The sequence below is a fragment of the Dermacentor silvarum genome, chromosome 11 (assembly GCF_013339745.2).
Source record: "Dermacentor silvarum isolate Dsil-2018 chromosome 11, BIME_Dsil_1.4, whole genome shotgun sequence".
In the NCBI taxonomy this organism is placed as follows: Eukaryota; Metazoa; Arthropoda; class Arachnida; order Ixodida; family Ixodidae; genus Dermacentor; species Dermacentor silvarum.
The window spans coordinates 19874756-19887941 of NC_051164.1; positions in this window are offsets into that span (position 1 = coordinate 19874756).

A 13186-nucleotide genomic window follows, 5' to 3' on the forward strand; every position below is an offset into this window, starting at 1 on the left:
TTCGACAGTCACAGCCGCCGCCAGCAATGCCGTATCGCCGACAGCCGATCGCTGCGCCGCGGTCTTACGGAGAATTCCCTGCCGCCTATCCGCTACGAAAAACCGATTTGTGGCGCACCGCTGACCGCCGGCCGCTATGCTTTCATTGCGGTGAAGCCGGACATGTTTATCGAGCTTGCCACTACCGCGCAGCTGGGTTTCCCAGATTTCCCACCAACTATAGTTACCCTCGGTTTGACGCTCCACGTACATGCGACGACAATCCTTCCAACTTTCGACCGGAAGGTTCAACGACGCCTCGATCGCGTTCCCCATCACCGGCTCGTTACACCCAACCAACCCGTCGCGATTTTTCTGACGCCTCTAGGGGCAGGTCTCCTAGCCCGCGCCGGGGAAACTAGAGGCAGCGACCTCCGGGGGTGAGGTTGCAAACCGTCCAGCTTCCCAAGAACCCCCATCACCGACGATCGATGACTCTACGACTCCGACGATTCAAACCACACCACATGTAACAGACGCCGTCAGCGCCGATCTTGTCGTTAGCATTGACGGCCACCAAGTGGCCGCTCTCGTTGACACTGGTTCGCATTTTTCGATAATAAGTCTAAAGCTAGCCGACAGACTAAGAAAAGTGAAGACGCCCTGGACCGGGCCCAACATCAGAACTGCCGGGGGCCAGTTGATGACGCCGATTGGAAAATGCACAGCCAGAATCATAATCGCCGGTTCAGCCTTCGTTGCCACCCTCGTCATTCTCTTTGAGTGCTGTAAAGAACTTATTTTGGGAATGGATTTCTTGAGGGAGTACGGTGCAGTTATTAATGTCCGCGACCGCATGGTGACATTTGCTACGAGCTCCGAAGACGTCGACCCCGCGGATGACCAGCGACCGCGTTTACGTATCGCCGACGACGACGTCACGCTTCCGCCGCGAAGTTGTTCCCTCGTGCCTGTCATCTGCGATAACTTGCACACCGGGCCTGGCGTCGCTGAACACATCAACGCACTAGTACTGAGTCAGGGCGTTTCCGTCGCCAGGGCCGTAATTAATGTACTCGACGGACATGCTGAACTCCTGCTGACGAATTTTAGCAGGGAACGTCGACAGATTGTTAAAGGCACTGCTGTTGCTTACTTCGACGAAATTGCCCCAATACAAGACTGCCTCTCAGTGCAGCACGCGGCGTCCACCGCGCCTATGCCTGCACCTGTGGTTGATGTCAGTCGAACTTTATCGCCCATCGAACGCAACAGCCTTCTTGAGCTCATCAATGAGTTTAACAGCTGCTTCGCATCAACGTCAAGAGTTAGCCAGACGCCGCTCACCAAGCACCGTATTATCACCGAAGACTACGCAAGACCCATCCGGCAGAATCCTTATCGTGTAGCACCAAAAGAGCGGGAGGCAATCCAAAAACAAGTGAAGACGATGCTTGAGGACGGAGTTATTCAGCCATCTAAGAGTCCGTGGGCATCGCCTGTCGTATTGGTGAAAAAGAAGGACGGTAGTCTGCGCTTCTGCGTCGACTATCGAAAACTCAACCAGATCACAAAGAAAGACGTTTATCCGCTACCGCGTATCGATGATTCACTGGACCGGCTACGAAACGCACGTTACTTTTCGTCGATGGACTTGAAAAGCGGCTACTGGCAAATTGAAGTTGATGAGAGAGACCGTGAAAAGACCGCTTTTGTGACACCCGATGGACTTTATGAATTTCAGGTGCTTCCCTTCGGTTTGTGTTCTGCGCCAGCAACGTTTCAACGACTCATGGACACGGTACTCTCAGGCCTCAAATGGCAAACCTGCCTAGTGTACCTCGACGACGTGATTGTTTTCTCCGCCACGTTCGACGAACACTTACGGAGACTGAAGACGGTCTTTGAGGCAATACGCTCAGCAGGCCTAACTTTGAAACCGGAAAAGTGCCATTTTGGTTTTGAGGAACTTCAATTCCTCGGTCATGTGGTTAGTCATGAAGGTGTTCGACCTGACCCTGATAAAATCGCTGCCGTCGCTAATTTCCCGGCGCCATCTGATAAAAAGGCCGTGCGACGTTTTCTGGGCCTTTGCGCCTACTACCGGCGGTTTATTGCGGACTTTTCGCGCATCGCGTGTCCATTAACACATCTCACCCGCGAAGATGTCCCCTTCGTGTGGGGCGAAGAGCAGCAACGGGCATTTGACGAGCTACGGCAGCGACTGCAGACGCCTCCTGTGCTCGCACACTTTGACGAAGACGCCCCGACGATTCTTCATACCGATGCTAGCAATGTCGGCCTTGGCGCAGTGCTTCTTCAGCGGCAGGACGGCACCGAAAGAGTGCTTGCGTACGCCAGCAGGACCCTATCCAGAACGGAGACTAACTACTCCACTACAGAAAAAGAGTGCCTCGCGGTAGTCTGGGCCATCCTCAAATTTCGCCCATATCTATACGGTCGCTGTTTCACCGTCGTCAGTGATCACCATGCACTTTGCTGGCTGACTAATTTAAAAGATCCAGCTGGTCGGCTAGCACGCTGGAGCCTTCGGCTCCAGGAGTTCGACTTCACTGTTGTCTACAAATCGGGGAAGCGGCACGCCGACGCCGACTGCCTGTCTCGGTCGCCTGTTGAGACTGCATTGCACGACGATGACGACGCGGCTTTTCTAGGCATGGTAGACGCTGTCGCCGTTTCACGCCTGCAACGCGAGGATGCAGAACTGGTTCCTCTTATTGATTACTTGGAGGGAAAAACAAGCTGCGTGCCGAGGTTATTCGCCAGAGCGCTGCCTTCATTTTGCTTGCGTCACGACGTTCTCTACAAAAAGAACTTTTCACCCAGTGGCAGCAGCTACCTACTTGTCGTTCCCGCATCTCTACGGAACGAAGTCCTACACGCCTGTCACAACGAGCCGACCGCTGGTCATTTGGGCTACTCCCGCACATTATCCAGACTTAGGCTGAAGTATTACTGGCCAAGACTTGCGCCGGTCGTGAAACGTTATGTCCAGACATGCCTTGATTGCCAGCGTCGCAAAACCCCACCCGTCAAACCTGCTGGACTGCTGCATTCTGTTCAGATACCACAAGCGCCGTTCGCACAAGTTGGCATGGACCTTTTAGGTCCATTTCCAGTGTCTTCTGCCGGCAATAGATGGATAATCGTCGTCACTGATTATCTTACCCGATACGCCGAAACAGGTGCTCTCCAGCGGGGAACAGCAGCCGAAGCAGCACGATTTTTCATCGAAGCCGTCGTCCTAAGGCATGGCGCCCCCGCAGTGGTCATTACCGACAGAGGTTCTGCTTTCACGGCCGCGCTTCTGGATACCGTGTTGCGATTAAGTGGTACAACTCACCGCAAGACAACCGCTTATCACCCCCAAACCAATGGGCTGACAGAACGCTTGAATAAGACTCTGGCAGACATGATGAGTATGTACATCGACGTCGACCACAAGAACTGGGACGAGATTTTACCATATGTTACATTTGCGTACAACACGGCTCGCCAGGAGACAACACGCGTGACACCTTTCAGCCTCGTCTATGGCCGGGAAGTAACAACACTGTTGGACGCGATGCTGCCACACGAGTGTGGTGATCACGAGACTGGTGCCGAGGAGTTTACGCAACGCGCCGAGGAAGCAAGGCAGCTTGCACGCTTGCGCATCCAAGCGCAACAGAACTACGATGCCAGACACTACAATCTTCGACACAGACCCGTCACGTACAACGTCGGCGACCAGGTGTGGGTTTGGACTCCTATTCGTCGGCGGGGGCTATCTGAGAAGCTCCTGCGAAGATACTTCGGGCCGTACACAGTTCTACGCCGCATCAGTGACGTGAATTATGAAGTTGTGCCCGACAGTCCTTACTGCTCCAAACGCCGGCAGCATCTGCCCGAGGTTGTGCACGTGCTTCGTATGAAGCCATATTTTGCATCATGACCTCACTTTTGCACCATCACTGCACTTTCTTGGGCGCTTGGCGCATCGGGACGATGCTTCTTTCAAGGGAGGGGCAAATGCCACATGCTACATCGTCGCCGCGGGTATGTGCCCGGCCATGGAAACGACGCTGAAGTAGCGCGCGGGTAGAAAAACAGAGACGACAACGACGTTGCGTTTGCTGCTCATATAAAGTGCTTGTATACGTGCTGTACGCCTGCTTCCACGTCTCCTGCGAGGTCGTGACAATATATCCTCGTCACGTCGCTCGCCCTCACCTCCGTTGTCCCAGGACATGTCCCGATCTTCTCGCTCACCCCGTCGTCGTTCCCCGTCACCGTTCCGCCGTACTGCATCGCCCTTGCGTCCTGTCTCCAATTCACTCTCTCTCTCTCTCTCTCTCTCTCTCTCTCTCTCTCTCTCTCTCTCTCTCTCTCTCTCTCTACATATATATATATATATGTATTGTAATGAAGAAGACACGACGATGACGAAGCAAGTCAGCAAGCAAGCCACAGTGTTGATGGTAACCACGCGCCCCGATTGCGCTTCCCTCGATTTTGGCTGCTTGTCGCCCCGCCGCTTCTTGACGTTCGCCTGATGTTTCTCGCCGTTCCTTGATGTTTACACGTCAATAAATCACGTGACATTTGGTGGAGGCTGAGTGTGTTCCCCGCACCAACCTAGAACTGCGCTCCCGGACGCTCCCTTCGGTTCCTTCACCCATTATGGTCAACGACACCTCGACTCAGACTGACCCTTCGGCAGCGCCTGCCACCTGCAGCGCCGTGTACCGTGAGCGGGATCCGCCCATCTTCAACGGCTCAGGTGACTCCGATGTTGAAGACTGGTTGTCGACATACGAACGGGTCAGCGCCAATAACAAATGGGACGATCCAACCAAGTTGACTCACGTCATGTTTTATCTCGCGGACATCGCGCAGCTGTGGTATCGCAACCACGAGACCGACATTCCCACTTGGTCCGCTTTCAAGACTTCCATTTCGGACGTCTTTAGTCGGCCTACGGCTCGCAAGCTTCGCGCAGAGCAGCGCTTGCGTGAACGTGCGCAACATCCAGGGGAGAATTACACGAGCTACATCGAGGATGTGTTTAATCTCTGCACCCGCGTCAACCCCACCTTGACAAAGGAGGAAAAAATCAAGCACATACTGAAGGCCATCGAGGTCGACGCTTCTCAGATGCTGCTCGCGATAAATACCACCACGATCGCCGCACTCGTCTCATTGTGTCAGAGCTTTGACGAGTTGCGTACGCAGCGCACGATTGCCCGCCATGCCCTCATGACGCCCGACACACTATCAAGCTTGCAGCTAGCTGCCCACCCTGCCGATCAACAGCCGCTGCTATCTACCATCAAGGCTTTATCCGTGAAGAGGTAGAGCGCCAGCTTTCATTGCTACCTCTCACGCACAAGCCTTCGCAGTCTTTGGCTCCGGACCTTCAACACGTCATTCGGACCCAGGTTGCTGAGGCCCTCCCGCCTGTGACTCATCAACCACCCGTCACTGCGCCACTTACCTATGCTTCCGTCGCGGATTGGCCCCCTCAACATTATGCGCCGTATGCTCGACCTGCGATGCCGACCCATGCCTTGCCGACGACCGCGAACACTGGGCCGCTCGCCTTCGCGAGACCTTCGGCTCCGTTCCTCCGCCGTCCCGACGCGTGGCGAACGACAGACAATAGGCGCACCTGCTTCGCCTGTGGTGTCGCTGGCCACGTCGCCCGCCACTGTCACCGATGTCCACCTTCAACATTTGACGTCATGGACAGGCCTGTTCCTTCCTCTACCCGGTCGCCACCAAGGTACGTCCCTGACGATCGACCCGCCTATGCCAACCGCCGGTCCCTATATCCGCGATGACGCTCCCTATCACCCATGCGTCGCCGACCTCCTACGGAGGAGGGAAACTGATCGCTGCAGTTTCGGAGGCAAGAGCTGCATGCGCGTCGAACTGCCTAAGGCCTCCATCTATTTCGCCGCAAAACATTATCGACGTCGATGTTGAAGGAACCGCCGCACTAGCGCTTATTGACACGGGGGCCGCCCTTTCGGTTACCTGCGAGAACCTATGCCGCAAGATCAAAAAAGTGACCACGTCGCTCTCGGGACTAATACTCCGCACTGCCAGCTCACAATACATTGCGCCTTCAGCTGTGTGCACCACAAGTGTCATTATTCAAGGTGAACTTTATGTGATCGAGTTTTTCATGCTGCCGTCATGCTTCCACGACGTTATTCTCGGATGGGGCTTCCTTTCTCGTCATCGCGTCATCATAGACAGCTCCCGTGCAGAAGTGGCCCTTACGCCACTGTAAACCCATCTTTCGGTGGATAATCATCCCGACGCTCACAAACTTGTCGTTGCTGCGGACACAGATATCGCCCCTGAAACGTCGACCCTTTTACCTCTGTCCTGTACGGCCCCCCCTGACGGAACTGTTCTGTTTGCCCCATCGGAGGTACTTCTCCGCCGTCGCGGCCTACGACTGCCGTTTGCCGTACTTACCGCTGAATCGGGTGCTACTACTATGTTAGTTTCCAACTGGCTCCCATCAACCGTTACATTACTTCGTAGGGAATCTTTGGGTCACATAGAAGGTGTTGACCTCCTGCGCTCCCTCGAGTTTGCAGAGGACCAACCCCATCTTCAACTGAATGCTATGACATCACCTGTTCCCAAACCTTCAGGTCCAGACAGTTTCCAACTTTCTATAGCCGCCGATCTATCGTCAACACAACGCAGCGAACTCCTGGCCCTTCTTCGAGACTTCCGCTCTTCCTTAGATTACGCTCAACCATCTTTCGGTCGTACAACGAGCGTCATACAGCACATTGACACCTGTTCTCATACGCCCTTACACCAACGACCATACCGAGTTTCAGCGGCAGAACGGCGTATTATCGACGAACAAGCCGATGATATGCTTACGCGTGGTGTCATTCAGCCGTCCCAGAGCCCCTGGTCTTCTCCTGTTGTACTTGTGCGCAAAAAGGATGGCTCTATCAGATTCTGTGTTGACTATCGCCGCCTCAATAAGATAACTCGGAAGGATGTATACCCGTTGCCCCGCATCGATAATGTTCTCGATTGTTTTCAGGGGGCACTATATTTCTCGCCACTGGATTTGCACTCAGGTTACTGGCAAGTTCAAATGGCCGACCCTGACCGACCTAAGACGGCTTTCATCACTACTGACGGACTGTATGAGTTTAACGTCATGGCGTTCGGATTGTGCAACGCCCCAGCTACTTTCGAACGGATGATGGATAACATCCTTCATGGCTACAAGTGGAATACCTGTCTTTTCCACATTGACGACATCGTCGTTTTTTCTCGCGATTTTCCAATTCACCTTGTTCGTCTTCGTGCGATTCTCACGTGATTCACCTCTGCTGGCCTTCAAATTAACATAAAGAAGTGCCAGTTTTCTGCACGCCAGTTGACGATACTAGGCCACGTCGTCTGCAAGGAGGGTGTTCTTCCGGACCCCACGAAGTCCGTGCCGTAGCCGAATATCCCAAGCCCAATTCCATGAAAACGCTTAGAAGTTTCATTGGACTGTGCTCGTATTTTTGACGATTTGTGCGCGACTTCGCTACCATTATCGCGCCTCTTACCAACCTTCTGACCACCTCTAACGGCCTGTTTGCTTGGTCAACAGCATGCGACGAATATTTTCGGACGCTACGGCGCTTACTAACCTCGCCACAAATACCAATACCACTTTTACTCTAATGTGCCTACTGAGATCCATACTGACACCAGCGGTGTTGGCCTTGCTGCGGTATTGGCTCAAAGAACACCAGGGCACCAGGAATACGTCGTTGCTCACGCGAGTCGAACCCTCAAGAAAGCCGAGTGTAATTATTCTGTCACCGAAAAAGAGTGCCTCGCCATAATTTGGGCTTTGGCTAAGTTTCGTCCATACCTTTATGGCTGCCCTTTCGACGTCGTCGCGGACCATCATGCTCTATGCTGGCTCTCGTCGCTGAAAGATCCCTCGGGATGCCTCGGTCGTTGGGCGCTTCGCCTACAAGATTACGACATTCGTGTTGTGTACCGATCCGATCGGAAACACTGGGACGCTGATGTGCTGTCCCGCTCGCCGCTAGCATCTGACACGGCTTCTCCGTCAGCTTCTTCGGCTCCCTTGTCGCCTTATTGACTTTGCAGACATGTCGTCGGAGCAACGCAAGGATGCATGGATTTGTCAACTCCTTGACTTTCTCACTGACCCATCCACTTATCCCACCTCAATTACTGCACGTCGCAATGCCGCCCATTTCGCTATACGCGACGATCTCCTCTATCGCCGGAATTACGCGTCTGATGGCCGGAGGTGGCTTCTAGTTGTACCCCGCCACATGCGCACAGACATCTGCGCTGCTTTCCACATTGACCCGCAAAGCGCTCACGCCGGCGTTCTCAAGACCTACAATCGCCTGCGGCAGTGATTCTACTGGCACGGAATGTATGCATCTGTGCAAGTACATACGTGCTTGCACTGCCTGTCAGCGGTGCAAGACCCCACCTAAACGCCCGGCCGGTACACTTCATCCTCTCCCTTGCCCGGCCCGTCCATTCGACCGCGTCGGTATCGAAGGCCCGCTTCCCTCGACCACCTATGGGAATCGGTGGATAATTGTCGGCGTGGACCACCTCACGCGTTACGCAGAGACTGCAGCTCTGCCCACAGCCACATCAAGAGACGTTGCGTTTTTCATCTTACGCAACTTCGTACTGCGCCACGGTGCTCCCCGTGAACTTTTGAGCGAGAGGGGACGTGTTTTCCTGTCTGATGCTATTGAAGCCTTGCTCGTTCAGTGTAACATCGTTCATCGCATGACAAGTGCATGCATATCATCCGCAGACTAATGGCCTAACTGAGCGATTTAATCGCCCTCTCGGGGATATGCTGGCGATCTACACCGCGTCGGACCAGACCAATTGGGACACCGTCCTTCCATTCGTCACATATGCGTACAACAATGCTACGCATGCGACCACAGGATTCTCGCCGTTTTTTCTCTTGTACGCACGCGAGCCATCATGCACGCTGGACACTATGCTTTCCTACACACCTGACTGATCTGAATACACTGCAATTTCTGATGTCGCCAGGTACGCCGAAGATTGTCGACAATTGGCCCGTTCATTGACAACCGAGGACCAAGGTCACCGCGGGGGCCAATGTAATGAAGATGACAAGACGACGACGAAGCAGTCAGCAAGCAAGCCACAGTGTTGGTGGTAACCACGCGCCCCGAGCTTGCGCTTGCCTGGATTTGGCTGCTTGTCACCCCGCCGCTTCTTGACGTTCGCCTGACGTTTCTCATCGTTCTTTGACGTTTACAAGTCAATAAATCACGTGACGATATATATATACATATATTATAAGGGTGTTTGTTAGACGGCACTTAAACCAGCGCAAGGGCGACAGTCCAAAAAGCGCAGCACGGACTCTCAGCTCGAGCGGCGCTCGAGAGCCGAAGAAAAGGACCCACTAGAAGACGCTGGAGCGTACGACCCACTTCAGAGTTCCAACGCTTCACTACAATTACCCCGGGTGTGAAAAGGGAGCCGCCCGGCAACTTAACAGGTTGTCACAATGAGTGGGTCAAAATTTCTTGAGACGCTCTACATTGACGATGTCGCGCCCTCGACGGCGCATGTCCGAAGATGGTTCAACGGGTTCGATAAGGTAATTTACTGGGGACGTGCGTTTGACGCCACGGTAGGGTCCTTCGTATTTGGGCTGTAGTTTTGAAGAGAGTCCAGTTGCGGTGGTAGGGACTGAGAGCCAGACGAGCCCCCCAGGGAAAAACGTGGGCGCAGAAGTGGTGGTGTCACCGCGGATGCTCTTCTGCCGCTCTTGTTCATTTGCAGTAAAGGTCCGGGCAAGGTCACGACACTCTTCAGCATGTCTGGCTGTGGCATATATAGGCGTATACTCAGACATGTCTGGCCTGTATGGAAGGATCGTGTCGATCGTGTGCGACGGGTGGCGGCCGTACAATAAGAAGAACGGTGAGAAGCCAGTAGTACTCTGAGGGGCGGTATTGTAGGCGTAAGTGACGAAGGGCAGAATGGCATCCCAATTTGTGTGGTCGGCGGCGGTGTACATTGAGAGCATGTCGCCGAGCGTGCGGTTAAATCGCTCTGTGAGACCGTTTGTCTGTGGGTGGTAAGCAGTAGTTTTGCGGTGAACGACGTGACACTCTTTGAGAATGGCTTCGACGACTTCTGCCAAGAAGACACGGCCTCGATCGCTGAGTAGCTCCTGGGGTGGATTGTGACGCAGTATGAATCGGTGGAGCAGGAAGGAGGCAACATCTCGTGCAGTAGCCGCTGGAAGCGCGGCAGTTTCGGCGTATCGTGTGAAATGGTCAACAGCGACGATGGCCCAGCGGTTACCAGCAGACGTCAGAGGAAGAGGTCCGTATAAATCGATGCCAACGCGCCCAAACGGCCGGTTAGGACAAGGCAAAGGTTGTATACCTGCTGGGTGGAGGTTCGGTGAAGATTTTCGGCGCTGACAATCGAGGCAGGAGCGAACAAATTTCTGCATGTGTTGGGTCGCGGGATCGAATCCCGGCTACGGCGGCCGCATTTCGATGGGGGCGAAATGCGAAAACACCCGTGTACTTATATTTAGGTGCACGTTAAAGAACCCCAGGTGGTCCAAATTTCCGGAGTCCCCCACTACGGCGTGCCTCATAATCAGATCGTGGTTTTGGCACGTAAAACCCCATAATTTAATTTTAATTAATCAAATTTCTGCACGTACTGTACATTCCCCGCCAAACGTACCGTTGTTGAATTCGGTGGTAAGTTTTGTGTACCCCAGAGTGTGCACACTGCGGATCAGAGTGGAACGATTCGCATATTTTAGAACGGAGACTGCGGGGTACTACCAGTAAGCACTGGCGGCCGTCGGCGCTGTAATTTCGTCGGTGAAGTAGCTCATCGCGAATGGCGAAATGGTGGGCTTGACGACGCAATGCGCGAGTGGGTGATGTTGCCGGCGGATCAGTGAGCAAGTCTATCAGCGAGACAATCCATTGGTCCTTGCTCTGTTCTGTAGCGATGGTGTGAAGGTCGATGGAAGAAACGGCCAGTTGAGTTCCCGAGCAGCGGACGTTGTCATCGGGTAAGGGGGAGCGCGAGAGGGCATCGGCGTCGGCATGTTGGCGTCCGTTGCGGTAGAGCACGCGGATGTCGTAGTCCTGCAGACGAAATGCCCAACGGGCGAGACGGCATGAGGGATCCTTCAATGACGACAGCCAGCATATTGCAAGGTGGTCAGTAACGACATCGAACGGGCGGCCATACAAATAGGGACGAAACTTCGTAAGGGCCCAGATGATCGCCAGGCATTCTTTTTTAGAGACGGTGTAGTTAGTTTCGGCTTTAGTAAGCGTACGACTTGCATACTCCACGACATATTCAGGGAACCCTGGCTCGCGCTGCGCAAGCACAGCGCCAAGGCCAACACCGCTGGCGTCCGTGTGTACCTCTGTAGGGGCCGTAGGGTCGTAGCGGCGTAGTATGGGCGGAGACGTCAACAAACGACGGAGCTTTGCGAACGCGTCCTCGCACACTGACGACCAGGAGTCGAGGGGCCCCTTACTGCCAAGGAGCTTCGTCAGTGGCGATATAATAGTGGCGAAGTTTCGAATGAAACGTCGAAAGTAGGAACACAGACCTACGAAACTGCGCAGTTCTTTGACGGGCGTAGGTCTGGGGAACTCGGCTACGGCCCGAAACTTGGCTGGATCTGGGAGAATGCCATCCTTGGACACGGCGTAGCCCAGTATTGTAAGCTGCCTTGCTGCAAATCGGCACTGTAGGTTCAACTGTAGGCCGGCGTTGCTCAAACGCGTCAAAACATGCCGGAGGCGTTGAATGTGTGTGGAGAAGTCCGGAGCAAAAACGACGACGTCGTCGAGGTAGCACAAGCACGTGTGCCATTTCAGGTTGCGCAAGACGGTATCCATCATGCGCTCGAAGGTCGCGGGCGCATTACACAGTTCGAATGGCATGACGTTGAATTCGTACAAGCCGTCGGGCGTGATGATAGCTGTCTTCGGTCGAGCGTCGTCAGCGATAGGGACTTGCCAGTACCCTGAGCGCCAATCGAGCGATAAAAACAATTCAGCTCCTTGGAGGCTGTCAATCGCGTCGTCTATTCGTGGCCGCAGATAGACGTCCTTGCGGGTTATCTTGTTGAGCCGTCGGTAGTCCACACAGAACCGTACGGAACCGTCCTTCTTCGCAACAAGAACGACCGGAGACGCCCAGGGACTGTTTGATGGTCGAATGACATCCCGTCGAAGTATGTCGTCAACTTGCTCGTTAATTACACGACGCTCTGCAGGAGATACGCGATATGGACGTTGCCGCAGTGGCGGTTGGGAGCCAGTGTCGATGCCATGCGTGACAGTGGACGTGCGGCCCAGGGAAGTCTGCACGACATCGAAAGATAGGCGAAATTCTTCCAACAGGCACAGAAGTTGTGAACTCTGGACCGGCGCAAGGTTTTCATCGATGGAGGAGCCAAATACATCTTCAGGCGATAAATCCGACTTCGAAACAGCACTGAGCGTACAGGAGCTGGGCCAGTGCGTGTCATCGGGTGCGTCGACAACTTGTGCGTCTTCGAGGGGTTCCACTCTGCCGAGACATTCCCCTCTAGCAATGTGACAGTATATGGGGATGGATTGCTAGCAAAAATAGCGCTGTCACCGTGAGTGATTTGCACTGTCGCAAAGGGCACCAACAATCCTTTCTTAGTGCGAACGCGGTCAGATGGCGAAAGGAGTGCAATTGTGTCGCAGAGACCGTCGCAGTACACTGACACAGCCGCTGACGCGTTCGGAGGCACTTGGGTATCGTCTATGACGAGTATCTTGTTGGAAAGCGATGGTCTGTCTGCCGGCGTCATCTCTGAGAACGGCGAGAGTTCTATTTAGGCGGGTGTGCAATGAATCACGGCGTTGTGGCGGGAGAGAAAATCCCATCCCAGGATGATGTCGTGCGAGCATGCAGGAATGATGATGAATTCGACGGCATACATGGCGTCCCGAATGACGACGCGAGCTGTGCATACTGCTGTTGGGTGAATACTTTGGGCGCTAGTCTTTGGGCGGATAGCCCCGAAAGTTGCGCCGTCACTTTTCGTAGGAAAGGGCTAAGTTTGGCGTCCATAATGGATACGGCGCTC